This window comes from Sabethes cyaneus, chromosome 1 (genome assembly GCF_943734655.1).
Source record: "Sabethes cyaneus chromosome 1, idSabCyanKW18_F2, whole genome shotgun sequence".
NCBI classification, from domain to species: Eukaryota; Metazoa; Arthropoda; class Insecta; order Diptera; family Culicidae; genus Sabethes; species Sabethes cyaneus.
Window position 1 is genome coordinate 127,883,586 of NC_071353.1, and position 13,345 is coordinate 127,896,930.

Here is a 13,345-nt window from a genome sequence, read left to right on the forward strand (position 1 = left end):
TACCAGTGGAAGCGGGAACGTCAATAACAGTATTTCTGGATGCGAATCTAATGTTCTAACCTATCCGCACCACCTATAGCGTTGCGAGATATAGGGACAAAATTCAAAATACATCTCTGCGGTTTTTTCTTAGTTGATATAAAACAAAACTTTCCTGAAAGTTTCAGCTCTTTATCTCTGCTGGAAAAAGTATGGGGCTTAATGGGTTAAACAACACACTGAATAGATAAACTATGGTCATCGGACGATACAGGCTTCATATGAGAGCTGTCAAAAGCTTGAACAAAATGAAGAGCTCTCTCAGAAAGAAAGATAGAAGAGAGGGAGAGAACTTCTGACATCATGTCAATCAATCGACTTGGTTGATAGCAATTCTTTCTATTTCTATTAGTTTTTTCATCAAATATTGACTAAATTGAAATGAAAAAAGAACTGCTAGATTCAGAAAACGTCGAACTATCAAATGAGGTAAAAAGTCACTTTTTTAGGAAAATTAAAATTCCCAATATCAATCAACTTTTCATAACGAAAATATCTCTGTAAGAAAATAGTATTCCCTTTTCAAATATAATTATAATTGCTGCTTTAAGAATAAAGTCCCGCATTAAAAAGCAAAAGATTCCGAAACATGTCAGGTGTACCCCAGGGATCGGTTCTAGGGCCATTACTATTTTCTGTATTCATTAATGATTTGCCAGCTGTACTAAAAGTATGTATGGTTCATAGGTTTGCGGACGACGTACAGTTATACTTTTGTCTAGCCATCTAGCACCCTGCGCACCTCTGCGCCTGGTAACAACCGGATTCGAGGCGAACACTATTTTTGCGGGGTTGTTGTCCGGCATTTTCACAACATGTCCCGCCTATTGTACCCTTCCAGCTTTAACAACTTTCTGGATACTGAGTTCTCCTCCATACACCGTTCTCACATACCCCGCCAAGATGATCCCAAGCACACGACGTTCAAGAATGCTGAGTGCTTTCAAGTCCCCGTCGAGCATTGTCCAAGTTTCGCGCTCGTAGATGACTACTGGTTTTATTAGGTATTTATTAGGATAATTGTCTTGTGGAGTCCGTAGCAAGCTCGGCTTCCGGCAAAACTACGTATTTCTCTGCAGCAGTTGTTATCCAAAGTCATCAACGACCCGAGGTATACAAATTCGTACACCACCTCGCACTTGTCCCCGCCGACTAGCACGCTACCACCTATGCGAGCTCAAACGCGCTCGGTCCATCCTGCTAACAGGTATTTGGGTTTAGACGTATTCACCACTAATCCAACCTTCACTGCTTTACGTTTCATCTTGGTATACTGCTCAGCAACCGCTCGGAACGTCTTTCCGACAATGTCCACGTCGTCAGCGAACCAGATAACTTGGCTAGATTTAGTGAAGATCGTGCCCCGCATATTAAAACCCGCACGTTTTATAACACCTTCTAGCGCGATGTGGAAACAGGAGACATGAAATACCATCGCCTTGTCGAAGTCCCCTGCATGTTTGAAACGGGCTTGATAATGTGCCTGATATCCTCACACAGCACTGCACACCATCTATCGTGGTCTTAATCAGTTTGGTCACGTCCCCTGGGAAAGCCGTTTTCGTCTATACATTTTCATAGCTCTTCATGGTCGACAGTATCATAGGCGGCCTTGAAATCTATGAATAGGTGGTGCGTATGGACTTGGTATTCACGACACTATTACAAGATCTGTCACAACACGAAGATTTGGTTCGTTCACGATCGCCCCTCCACAAAACCGGTTTGATAACTTCCCACCCACGAGTGTAAACTTGCTAGCGGCGATAGATGATCTGAGAAAGCACAGGCGGCGTTGATAATGGTGATCGCTCGATAATTCTCACAACCTGTCCGGGCCCATCTTAATAGGCTCCGCTGCGATGCAATCTTTGCCAGCTGCCTTGTTGTTCTGGAGCTGCTTGACAGCTTCGATCAGATCCAAGCAAAGCAAAGCCTGGGTGCTAATTCCGTTATCGAAATTTGACCTTCTGTTTTTATACGACAGATTTCGCAACCAGCTGTTAGAATACAGAACAGTGCGGGGTCAGTGCTACGATCCTATTGACTCTAACAGCCGCTCCCAGCCGAGATTCGAACATACGACAACTGGCTTATTAGACCAGCGTCTTACGTCGAGGCCAACAGGGAGGCTTGATCTGACCCCTCCGTCTATATTCCAACATGTTTCGGCACACGGTACAAAACCTTTGCGGCATACGTTCTATTACTTGTAGAATTTACGTGTTTCCTAAGAACGATACAGCTGTTCCATGCCCTTGCACTCCATTTCTTCCAGGCGGCGCGTCTTATTCCGGAAAAACTTGGTTTACTGTCTTAGCTTATATCTTTCAGTGAACCCAATGGCACATTAGTGCATCATATGAGGTAACAAATAGCAGCTTTGACATTTGTATATATATTGAACTTGGAGAAGAAACGATAAATTCGTGTTGTTACTTCCAATATGGCGCAGCTTGCAGCACTTGAAAAATAGACAGTTAACGTAATACATAGTACGTACAAAGTAAGTTTGCACATGTACGATGTTATTTCGTGTACTGCCATCTCCAGAAAAATTAAAACTGTGAAAAATTCCACGTGCCTTTAAACGGCAATTTGGAGTTTGCTGACATGCTGCATTTTCACCGAATATCTTTAAAAAAGCGATAGACGAAATTGGGACACAAAACATGCCTCCAGTATCCCTTGTTTTACTACAAATACACTCAAAATATCTCAAAATAGTCATTTGCGGTTTGAAATTAAATTAAAAATCATAAGAAATGCAAAATTTGAAAAGTGTTGCAAGTAACCCCGTTTACTGGGTAACTTGCAACACCCCTATTTTCGGTTCATTCTACAGATTCATTTAGCTGATATTTTTTCTCGAAATCATAAATCAAAAGTACTGACCACTATGCATGTTTTGGCTACTTACACTTGGACCTGAGCGGTACACTTCGAAAGTTATACCAAGTCAAAGTTCAAAAGTGTTGCAATTATCTCCGGATGACGGTATCCAAAAAATACAAACCTTATCTTCAAATAACGCTTCAAACGCTAGCAAAGGCTCTACACCTGGTTATTTCGAGGATTTGGGAAAAGGAATAGCTCCCATCTACAAAAAGGGTGATCGGCTAGACTGCTGCAACTATCGTGGTATTACGCTGGTAAACGCCGCCTACAAGGTACTCTCCCAGATCCTGTTACGCCGGTTGTCACCGATAGCACAAGGTTTCGTAGCGAATTATCAGGCAGGTTTCATGGGGGCTCGCGCAACTACGGACCAAATTTTTACTATCCGACAGATCTTGCAGAAATGTCGGGAGAACAACGTGCCCACGCATCGCATCTTTATTGATTTCAAAGTAGCATACGATACAGTCGATCAAGACAAGCTATGGCAGATAATGCACGAATACAGTTTTTCGGACAAACTGACGCGACTGATCAAAGCTACATTGGATCGAGTGATGTGTTTCGTACGCATCTCTGGGATACTCTCGAGTCCCTTCGAGACGCGACGAGGGTTGAGACAAGGTGACGGTCTATCCTGCATGCTGTTCAACATCGCTCTTGAGGGGGTGATCCGAGGAGCGGGCATCGAAACGAGAGGCACGATTTTTACCGAGAGTAGCCAACTTCTAAGCTTTTCAGATGACTTCGATATCATTGCCAGGAACTTTGCGACGGCGGAGGCAATCTACGCCAGACTGAAAGCGGAGTCTAGGAGAATTGGGCTAAAAATAAATGCGTCGAAGACCAAATACATGAAAGGAAGAGGCTCAAAGGAAACAAATGCGTGCCTCCCACGGACGGTAACCGTTGACGGCGACGAACTAGAAGTGGTAGAGGAGTTCGTGTATTTGGGATCGCTGGTGACCGCGGACAACAACACTAGTAAGGAGATCCAGCGGCGCATCCAAGCGGGAAATCGGGCCTACTTTGCCCTTCGTAAAACGCTACGATCAGAAAGCAGACGCCGCCGCACGAAGCTAACAATATACAAAACCATTATTAGACCGGTAGTTCTTTATGGACTTGAAGCCGTGACGCTGATTACGGAGGACATACGCGCCCTTGCCGTATTTGAGCGGAAAGTGCTGCGGACGATATTTGGCGGAGTACAAACTGAAAGCGGAGAGTGGCGGAGGCGTATGAATCACGAGCTACAGGCACTGCTTGGGGAGACTCCCATCGTACATCTAGCGAAAGTTAGCAGGTTACGGTGGGCCGGACGACAGTGCGACGAAAATAGTCCTCTTCAACAACCCCACCGGCACCAGGAACAGGGGGGCCCAACGTGCACGATGGCTCGACCAGGTCGAAAGCGATTTGCGACTTCTGAGATGACTAGGAAATTGGCGACAAGTGGCCCAAGACCGAGTTGATTGAAGACGAGTGCTTGAAACAGCACGAGCCACCCCGGCTCTATGCTGCTGAAGAAGAAGAATCTTCAAATATACCTTAACCAATAACCAAAATACCCCAACACTTAACTATAATTCTAGCATCTGTAAAAATTTACGAAAATCTATTATTTTTCGATCTTCCAGAGAAAGGTCCCCCTTAAGCTCAGAATCGTTCTAAACCCATTACAAAGACCTGAAAACGTGAAAATAGAAACTGATCCCAAATTAAGCTCAGAATCACTCTAAATCCCTCTAAGCCAGAAAACACGACAGGAAAAAATAATCCCAAATTAAGCTCAGAATCGCTCGAAATCTTTTGCAAAGGCCAGGAAGCCTCAAAACAGAAAATGATACCAAATTAAGTTCAGAATCGCTCTAAATTACTTACAAACGCAAGGAAACCCTGAAACAGAAACTCGTATGAACGCCTTGCGTTTAAAAAGTGCTAATTAACCAAAAACCCACCAACAACAGAAAATGATCCCAAATTAAGCTCAGAATTGTTCTAAACCCCTTAAAATGACCGGAAATGGTCAAAAAAGAAAGTGATCCCAAATTAACCTCAGAATCGCTCTAAACCCCTTACAAATGCCAGTAAATCCAAAAAAAGAAAACAATCCCAAATTAAGCTCACAATCGCTCTAAAATGCTTCTGAAGGCTATTATGGCTAATATTATGGATAACAAGCATTTTATGCCTTATATCGATTATTGTTCTACCTAATCATTGTCACATTAACGTCTTCCTTTAAATACAATTTAAATCACATGCGTGCCTTCTTTTAATATGTACCTGAAAATGTTTAGGGTTTTTCTGCCTTCTATATGAGGCATAATCCATCAGAAAAAAGTAACTGTTTTTCTTTTGTGCTCTTTTCCGATTCACCTCCTCAATTGTATTTCCTTAGCTCATTCAAAATAAACAACCGAGGTTTTCCCCAGCCTACCCGCCAGCTACTCACTCTCAAAGTTCATTCCTTCATGATGCTCTAGTATTCTCACGCGGCATCCGCGAACTCACTCTCTGTTATGAGTTCATTCGGTCAGCTGCCCAAGCGCGCGTGAGCAACTCAAACAAAACATATTTCACTACCTCTCTCGTACTCATTTCTCATTTCTCTCATACGACGGCACAGTGGTCGCGCGCGTTGGCTGGCACGGGCTTTTCCCATTTGCTGAGGCAAACCCAACTATAATCTGTAATCGTCATTCGATTCGACTGGAACTCACATCTCCGGCGGGCTACCAGCACTAGCGCCAACATCTTGTTGCTTTCGGCCTGGCACTGGCACTGGCAGTGACTGACGATCATTCACAGTCTCACATGAACCGGTCGGTCAGTCGGTGACGAGAGGTGAATCAGTTTGGTCGATTTTCACGTGTGCTGGCCTGGGTCGGTTAAGGGCTAGCTGGTTTGGCGGTATTACACCTGTGTCGCGAAACACGCATTGTATGTCGAAAGTGCAAGTGCTTTTGTTTGTTATACACGGATTGTTGCTATCGTTACGCGCGTCTCCGGAGCTCGGTTTTTGTCGCGTAGAGCAACGTTAGTTAGTTAAACGCCCATTCCATTCGCCGCGCGCGTTTCACGTGTGTGTTTAGAGACCAGATTTGCATAGCAAATAACAAAGACGGAATTATTGCGCCTTGAAACGAGGAATCTTGTTTTTTTATTTCTGTTGTGTTTTTTAAAGTTGTATTGATTAAGGCGCTAGCGTTAACGAATTTGTGTGGTAGCGCACCTAACGAGTGAATGTTCGTGACCTTCGCCTGTGGAGGATTGCTTTGGCATTTAAAGTAAAGTTGGTTGATTATATATGTGCTAGAACGGGTCGACGGTGTGCGAAGTTGTTGCTTGAACAAGTTCTTCGTGTGTTTCGTTTGTGTGCGAAAAAAGTCTCCGCATCACAACAAAAAGCGGAAGCTGACTGACTCGTTCGGTCGTTCGATGCGAGAATATTAATTATATGACCGTCAATATTACTCGTAATAGCTGTCGTCGTGAGCAGTGGCAACTCAGGAGGTAACAACGATTTCTGTGGAAGCGCAGTATCAACAGCGTGAGATCAGCGGGTGTATAATCGTAACTCCCAATCAGGACGGAATTGCCAGATGTAGTTAATGGAAACAATAAAACTCTTATTACAGTGAGAGCTAGTGCAGTGAAACCAAGATCTTAGCACACTTTCGAGCTCCCAGACACGTGTATAAGGGCGCCAAGCCACGAAATTAGACCATAACATCGGCATAGCGGATCCCATGGAACAGGTTCCGTACTCCGACGCTTTTACACAGTGCAGACCAGCTCCGCTTGAGCAGTATTGAGGTACAGTTAATTTCCCGGTGCTCTTATGTCTAAATGAAACATTAAACCAGGTTGTGCGCTGTACGGACGAAATCGCAAAAGAAGCTACCTACAGCAGAGCTAGGGGGTATAAAATAAGTGCCCAAAAAGTATAACCAACCATCGTGTGGTTCGCGTGTCCACCAAAGCCGCCAAACGAAACTTTACTGTGATTTGTGCTCAACAAGGTAACAGTAAATAGTCCGCCTTTTGTTCGGCGGAGCCATTCCAGTGACTGCTCTACTCAGTAGATATAGATACAATCATCGCCGGTCGACGATCGCCGCCGGAGCGTGTGCCGTATTTCATGACTTCCCTGTGAAGCCGGCTCTGGTGCATATGCTAATAGCAGTGTGATTGAATTTCAGCGCAATGACAGCTGCCCGTTTTTGAATGCTGATTGTGTACGGTAAATAGAGAGAGTGTGTGTCTGTGCGTATGTGTTGATGTGCAGTTAGTGTACGTAAACTCACTCAAGTGAAGCGAGAAAGGAAAAAGTCTCGCACAGCGATACAACGAAAACATTGTGTTCTTCGGGCAAACAGGAGATAAGGGAGGGGAGTTCCCGGTATTTGAGGATTATTTACCGTCTGTTTAGCGGAGCAATAAAAGAAGTTCGAAACCAGCAGAAGGTGAGGATTCTTTATTAATATTCATAGCGTACTCGTGCGAATGGCACTAGAGGGTAGAGGTAGATGACAGTCTCCCTGAAATTATAGTGATTCACGTTCGTCAATCAATAGTCTAAAGACTTTTGCAGCAAGTTTAACTTCGAACCAAGAACTGACATTCAATCACGAATAGTAATTTATGTGGTATTTGGCCTAAAAATGGTTAGTTGCAGTTATACACACTGAAACTGAAAATAAACAATTGTCCGGAATGTTTTACAACAAGCTCTTTTTATCCTGATAGAAATAAATAAATCAAATATCTGTCTACATTTGTTTGAGAAATGTACAATCACCACTGCCTGTATATGCCTAAGAAAAAGATAAGACACTAAACTTTTGCAACTTGTACCAGACCCCTAACTATTTTCTTGATTTGAAAATGGTTACAAATGGCAGAGTTACATGGCATGGTTACAAATGGCAACGTTACAGTGAAAGCCTTCATCTATCAGGCAATATTTAGATCATTTCATATGGGTGAAACGGCTGCTCGGCCAGACCATGTGCCGTCAAATGGAACAAATAATAATCAGACGACGCAATACCTGAAAAAATGACAGATAGAATAGAACTTTCCACTTGAGTGTTTCCAGGTAGATTTTAATCGGTTTGGTAACGTGTGGCCGAGCATTGTCATCCTGTAGAATCACTGTTTTTGTGCCTCTGATTGTATTTGGTCTGGTTTTCGAACAGAGCTCAGCTCAATCGCATCAATTATCCATGCGATACTGTTCTTCAGCGATTATTTCGTTCGGGTTCATCAGTTCATGATAATACCAACCTGGTCATACCAAATACACATCATAACCTCTGCAGCGTGAATCGTTGAACGTGCCGACGACGCAGAAGCAGTGACCGGGAAGTCCCTAAGGTGTACTTTTCTTTGGGTTAACATAATGAATCTGTTTTCATCAATCGTCACGATACGGTGAAAAAAATCCTTTCCTTTTTTGGCCGCTGGAGCAGTTATTCACTTACTGAAAATCGACGCTTAACGTCCCTTGGCTTTAAACCATAAGGAACCCAAGTTCCTTGCTTTTGAATCGTAATCGCTTGAAAAAGGCTTGGCGGACCACTCCTGATGCTAAAGCAAAAAAGTAAAACTCAGGGTTATAAACGTCTCTAAGACTTGACCCTTCTGTTTCGACAGACTTCGCAGCCGGTTATTAGAGTACAGTTCCGAGACTAATGGAACGATCCTATTGACTCTACTAGCACCGCCCAGCCGAGATTCGAACGTATGACTTCTGGTTTATTAGACTAGCATCGTACCTCGAAGCTAACTAGGCATGCTGAAGGAAGCTCGTCTTGCATTTAGCACGGATTCACATAGAGCACTGCTTGCAATTCAGCATCTTCGAAGGTTTTTGGCCTTCCTTCGCACGGATGATCGTCAACATCGAAATCACCGTATTTGAAGCGACAAAACCCATCCCAGCACATTGTGTCACTTAGAGCAGTATCTCCGTAAACTTTCTGGAGCTCTCGATGCAGTTCAGCCGCGGTTTTTTCCAATGAAATAAGAAAATAAACACTCCTCGCTAATGACGATTAAGTATACGTTGAAAGTTCAAAACTTGAGTATGGCAGTATAGTTTGGTGTCCGTATCAGGAACTTTGGATCAATAGACTATAAAGCATTCAGCGTTATTGGAGATCAAAACCTTAGATCAACGTCGACGAGCTTCGCAAGCGGTATTCGTTGTAAAACTAATTACTGCTGAGTATGATGCTCCAGATCTGTTAGCGCAAATCGATTCTACGCAACGTCTAGAGCCTTGTGACCAAAAACCATGCTGCGGGTAGAATTCCAATCAATCAGCCTTCTCACCAATCGCATCAACGGTCCGGTCAATTCCATCAATATGCTGATTTATTCGACTCCAGCGAGAGATTATTCGTTTATTTTATTACAGAGTAGTCTATTGTAGTATGTTTTAAGGTTATGAGCTGAATCTTATGCTATAGAATGTTTTTAAAATTTTGTAAGTAATGTATTGTAAGGTGTAATGATATGTATTATAGTCTGATGTGACTTGATGTAATGTAATTACAGGGTGTTTATTATTATTTATTTAAAAGCCATGTGTTGTTTTAAAGCCAACATGCCAACATTTAAAAGCCAACATGTTACTCAAAGCGGCATAAAAACCCAGTATCTTTTAATAAAACAGAGGCAACACATAGTGCATGGCATAATTACCTACATTTTTCAAATTACACACAACATTCACTAAAAAGAAAATTCATTTTCACGTCGATTTCAAGGCCATAGTTGGTCCGGTGTGAGTTAACACGTAGAAGCCGTTGGTTCCGTTGAGGCCGGAGAGGGCAATAAAGATGAAGTTGTGACAAAATAGCAAGGTTGTCCAGAGCGCCCGACAGAATTTTATAAACAGTCTTGGCTATAATAACTTTTCGCCGCTGCTCAAGAGATAAAACGCCAACAAGCAGACAGGGTTCCTCGTATGGAGGCATAGCGTCAGGGTTTCTCCATGGCAGCATGCGACAAATTTTGCGGATAAAGCACTTCTGAATTCGCTCAAGACGAACAATCCAGTAATCGTAAGACGGATTCCAGACAACGCAGCCTGTCTCCAAAATAGAGCGAACCAAGGAGCAGTAAAGGGTATCTAAAGTACTAGTAGCACTAAATTCACCGCCGATCCGGAAAATGGTTCCCAGCTGACGATACGCCTTGTTAATAATAAAAGCATAATGCTGCCTGAATGACATTTGGTTATCTAATAGTGCGCTGTAGTGGTGTGCCGTCAATACAGTAATCAAAAACTATCGGATACTTTTTACGGGTAAAACTGATGACAGTGCATTTCTGAATACTGATTAGCATACGATTGGTGCTGCATCATTTCATGAACATATCAATCAATTTTTGCAAACTCAAACAGTCAGTGGTTGTCTTAATTTGCAAATAAATTTTTACGTCATAGTCGAGTGACATCGTTAGCGAACAGTGAAAATAATAGTGGCCCCAAAATGCTACCTTGAGGTACTCCTGATCCATTCTGAAACCACCTCGAAACCAGGGTTTTTATGCACATTTTAGGAGGATCTTGTGAGGTTTTCCCCATACACACCACTTCATGTTGACCAATAAGGTCGAATGAAAAGAAAAGTAAAATAAAATTTTGCCATTGGATGTAACACATTTGTGCTATTTTTTGTCTTGTACTATGTACTTTATCAAGTCAATTATATATAAACACAGGTATGCATGTTCCATTATAACTCTGGAATGTGTAAACCGTTCTTCACCAAACTTGACACATACGTCTCTCTGCTAGAGGGGGTGGTCATTGGGATGTTGACAAAAAAGCGGGACGGTCCCTGTCAAAGTAAGGTGATCCAAATAAGTAAAAGTGGCTAGGAGATAAGAGAAGGGTTAAGGAGGTAACAACGGCATGGAGATCTTATCTAAATAAGGAAAATAGGATTTATTTTTCCTTCATTATAGCCAATTTAGGAGTGCAAACAGATGTACAATTGGTAAAAGAAAGGGTGTAGCTAACACGACGTAAAGGACGTAAAACAGCTGTGCAAGTGACTAGGAGACAAAAGGTAGTAGCCTCTGACAAGAAGGGGAGATACAAATCTAAATAAATAAAAGGTGTAAAAGCATAGCAAATCGTAAGTGCTACATTCCGTTATTTACCTCCTGTTTTATACGTCAAACGTCGCGGCCGGCTGTTCTATTGACTTTAATAACCTCTTCCAGCAGAGATTCCAACATACAACGACTGGCTTGTTAGATTAGTGTTTTTTTGAATGCCAGAAGGGCATTGGGTTAAAAGACCAGTGTTATTATTTATTTATTTAACTTCAACGGACAGCGGAGTCTTCTTGAAGTGTATGGGAAAAGCTAATTTCAGTTGATAACTTCTTTTTATTTACTACTGTGTTTATAAAACAAATTGCATAGTTTGTCATAGTCAAGTACAATTGCAAACGTACACGTCTAGAAACGTAGTTTAAACATTCTCATATACAAATACAATTACAGAAATATAAATTCTACAAACTTAGCCTAGTCTATCACACTGGTATTGTCTGTATTTAAATTAGTCTGAGTGAAAAAAATCACACAAATGGTAAACACTGTTAAATATTTGGCACATTTCCTGAACTGGTTTATGCTTTCCATTCACAATACGGTGGACCCAGTTAGCACCAACTCGTATATCAATGTACGAAAACTGTAGTAAATATCTCCTAACAAACTCGAAATCGTAACTAAAGCTGGATAAAGTGGGATCAAGTTGATTTTTTGTCGTATATAATGATAATGACTGACATACATACGATTTTCAGCACAAAATCGTAGAGTAGTACGAAGTGACTCGCGCTTAATCGGATATTATCGTATATAAATACTTATATAGTCGTAACGCTCAAAATTCCTCCAAAATAGTACGGATATGCCAATTTTGCGCATGAAATACGATTTATTTAGCATGTATATCTGTACGTAATGCTGATTTTTACCTTTTTTATACACATGAAAATGCTAGCTGGGGAGCGCCGGTCGAAAGAATTCTCTGGATGTCAGAGGTAAAGGTCTAGGTGCGATGTTAATGTTAGACATTGATAAAATTTCTGGCGCGTCAATTTCACTTTTCAACAGCTTAGCAATGAAGATAGCTTTCGAAGCATTCCTTCTTGTAATTAAAGCGTCGACATTAATTAATTTACACCTAGCACTTGCGATTCTTCAACGACAGAGACGTAAATGTGGGCTCCATGCAACAGAGAGTAGTGGTCCCAAATTACTTCCCTGAGAACGCCAGACTGGTTGCAGAAACTAAACGATTCGGTAGAACCTAGCTTTACTGAAAGGCTGCGGTTCGTCGGATATATCTGGAGCCAGCAGAAGAATTCTTTAGGAGCCCCTAACCGGTTAAGTTTCTGAAGCAGAATTCGGGGATCTATACGATCAAACGCAGCTTTAAGATAAAATGTGTATGTAGATGTATGCATCGCCATCATACTGGAACGCCTGAACATAAGAGAATTACCACAGGGGGATTGACAAACAGGGAGAGGGGTTGATCCCTAACAGGAGGATGAGGTCAAAAAGGGAAAAAGGCTTTGCTTGTTTAACATTAACATTATGCGAGTTTCCAATTCATTATCACATTGTAGCAGAGTGGCAGAAGGGTGCTATCTGACGAATTTGCATTATTTTATATCATTTTAGCATGAATTTAATGTCCTGTCCTTTTTCAGCTATTTTGATGCTATTTTTAAGAAAATTTTTGCAGGTTTTTGCTTTTAGTATGTTTATTTTTTATTTAAAAAAGAGATACCAAACTTTTACGCCATTTTGGTATTATATTTGTTTTTTTCTGCCATTTTCGTATCATTTTTAGATTTTATTTTAGAGGCTTTCAGCCTGCGGCTGCTTCACTTCACTTACTACACTTATTTTGCAACATTTTGGGCATCTTTTTGTATTATTTTTGTGTCATTTTTGCATAATCTAGTGTCATTTTTTATACCTTTGTGCAGTGCTGAGAAATCCCATATTCAATTTATGCAATACGCCTGAATTGATGCAATATACTGCTCATTCTTTGATGTTTTTAGTACAGATGAAATGAACTCAGCATTGCCAACCTGAAACCAACGATTCGAGCGAATCACTTGCGTTCATGTCGGTGTTGTTCGCTACATTCATTTAATCTTGATAATCGTGAATGAAATCAAATGTGAATCATTAATTCATTTTGAACTGCGTTGTCGGTTGTTACGAAACCAAACGGAAAAGCGACAAAAGAAATTACAATAAACGTAAACATTGCTCTGAAGTTTTAATTAATTTCCTTCAGCCAGCTTTTAACTATTTTTGAAACGTAGGCAGTTTAAAAAACTAAACT

General features: G+C 41.5%; 1 protein-coding gene across 1 annotated transcript in view; it reads left to right on the forward strand.

Annotated features, from left to right (window-relative positions):
• The first annotated feature begins 5,787 nt into the window (after nucleotides 1-5,787).
• LOC128746215 (uncharacterized) overlaps nucleotides 5,788-13,345 on the forward strand; it is a 112,208-nt gene continuing 104,650 nt past the window's right edge. Inside the window, exon 1 of the mRNA XM_053843263.1 lies at nucleotides 5,788-7,409. The gene's annotated coding sequence lies outside the window, so the exon portion shown is untranslated. The remainder of the gene's footprint in view (nucleotides 7,410-13,345) is intronic.